Below are 2,165 nucleotides of genomic sequence, written 5' to 3' on the forward strand. Positions count from 1 at the left end.
GTGGTTACTGAGGAAGGCTCCCTAAAGTCATGACATTCCATTTAAGAACTAACAGGTAAGGGGACGCCTTAATAAACGGGCAGGGGAGGTGGTCTGGAGGGCATCACGCTCCCACCATCCCGTACCCTTGCTCACCGCTCACCCAGCACACACCACTTGTACAAGGACCAATTGCTCAGAACTGGAACATCAATTAGCACTGATCACTACTAGTCCACTTCCTCCCACCCACATCCATCACATCTCTGGGCTCCAGTGAAGAAGCAGGCCTTGGGGTGCTCCATGATCTCGCCATCCCTAGTACTGGCCACTGGTACGGCCTTACCAACACTCTATTGCCAAAGAAAGAGAAAGACCCCAATTATTGGTGAAAACGAGCCTAAGCAACCCTGAAAAATGCCCTGGTGCTTCAGAGGCTCAATACCAATGTGGCCAAGAATGTCACCATGTTCCTGGGAGACAGGATGTGTGTCTTCACAGTGACGGCCTTCCGAATCCTCAGGGGTCAGCTGCACCACAACGCTGGTGAGGAGGCCGTGCTGGAGATGGACAAGTTCCCCTCTGTGGCCCTATCAAGATGTACAGCACCAATGCACAGGTCCCCAGTGGTACAGACACTGCCACCGCCTACCTATGTGAAGTGAAGGCTAATGAGGGCACCGTGGGGGTGAGCACAGCCACCGAGTGCAGCTGGTGCAGTACCACTCAGGGCAACGAGGTCACCTCCGTCCTGAGCTGGGCCAAAGACGCTGGGAAATCCGTGGGCATTGTGACAACCACACCACCCCCAGTGCCGTGTGTGCCCACTCAGCCGACCCAGACTGGTACTCAGAGAATTAGACACCCCTGGAGGCCCTGGGCCAGGGCTGCGTGGACATTGCCTGCCAGCTCATGCACATCAAGAGCATTGATGAGATCATTGGCGGGGGGGTGCTGAAGTACATGAACCCTAAGAACGGAACCAACATGGAGTACAACATGGAGAGGAGTCCAGGGGCACGAGGCAGGATGGCCTGAACCTCATCGACCTCTGGAAGAGCTTTAAACCAAGTCACAGCACTCGTACTTTAGAGCCTCATGGAGCTCCTGGCGCTCACCTTCACACCATGGACTCCTTCTTGGGCCTGTTTGAGCCTGGGGCCATGCAGTAGGAGCTGAACAGGAACAATAAGAATGACCCTTCGCTCTCTGAGATGCTGCAGATGACCATCAAGGTCCTGAAGAAGAACCCCAAAGGCTTCTTCTTGCTGGTGGAAGGAGGCAAGATCAACCATGGACACCAGGAGGGCAAAGCCAAGCAGGTGCTGCACGAGGTGGTAGGGATGGACCAGGCAATAGGACTGGTCAGTGCCATGATCTCTTTGAATGACTCACTGACTGTGGTCCCAGCTGACCATTCCCATGTCCTCACCTTTAGTGGATACACGCTTTGGGGCAACTCTGTCTTTGGTGTGGCCCCTATGGTGAGCAACAGGGACAAGAAGCCTTTCACTGCCATCCTGTATGGCAGCGGGCCTGACTACAAGATGGTGGGTGGTGAGTGAGCAAACGTCTCCATGGTGGACTATGCTCACAACAGCTACCAGGCCCAGTCCGCTCTGCCCCTGTGCCAAGAGACGCACGGTGGAGAGGATGTGGCCGTCTTCGCCAAGGGCCCCATGGAGCACCTGCAGCACAGTGCCTGCAAGCAAAGCTACATCCGGCACGTGATGCCTACACGGCCTGCATGGGACCAACCTCGACCACTGTGCCCAGGCAGGCTCTGCGGGCAGCCCTGCTCTGGTGCCCCTGCTGCTCCTGCTGCTGCTGAGTCCCCTGCACATCCTCTTCTGAGGGCTTGGGCTCAACACCCAGGAGCCCATGACAGGTGCCCAGGCTGTCTCCCAGGCTGCCCGCCCCAGGAAGCCTGCACCTCAGCAAGGAAGGCCGAGGCCTCCAGCGCCTCTGCAGCTGCCAGGAAGGGGACCTAGAAACCAAAGTCTGCTGCCTGCCTCACTGCTTTCTGGAGTCCTCCACAGAACTGCCTGATGCCTGGCCTCCGGGCCTTGCTCCCTCCCCACTGCCCTTTGGCCAACAGGGTAGGTTTATCCTGGACACTCAGAGCAGACTGCAGAAATGAAGTCTGCAGAAATTTCTGAAAGCATCTTATTTTTCTAGGAGACAGA

The 2,165-nt window shown here is 56.5% G+C and overlaps 1 pseudogene; it reads left to right on the forward strand.

Moving 5' to 3' along the window:
* Positions 1 to 246: 246 nt before the first annotated feature.
* LOC102027470 lies at positions 247 to 1,833 on the forward strand (annotated as a pseudogene).
* The last annotated feature ends 332 nt before the right edge of the window (positions 1,834 to 2,165 follow it).

This window comes from Chinchilla lanigera, unplaced genomic scaffold (genome assembly GCF_000276665.1).
Source record: "Chinchilla lanigera isolate Chin_1 unplaced genomic scaffold, ChiLan1.0 scaffold00045, whole genome shotgun sequence".
Classification (NCBI taxonomy): Eukaryota; Metazoa; Chordata; class Mammalia; order Rodentia; family Chinchillidae; genus Chinchilla; species Chinchilla lanigera.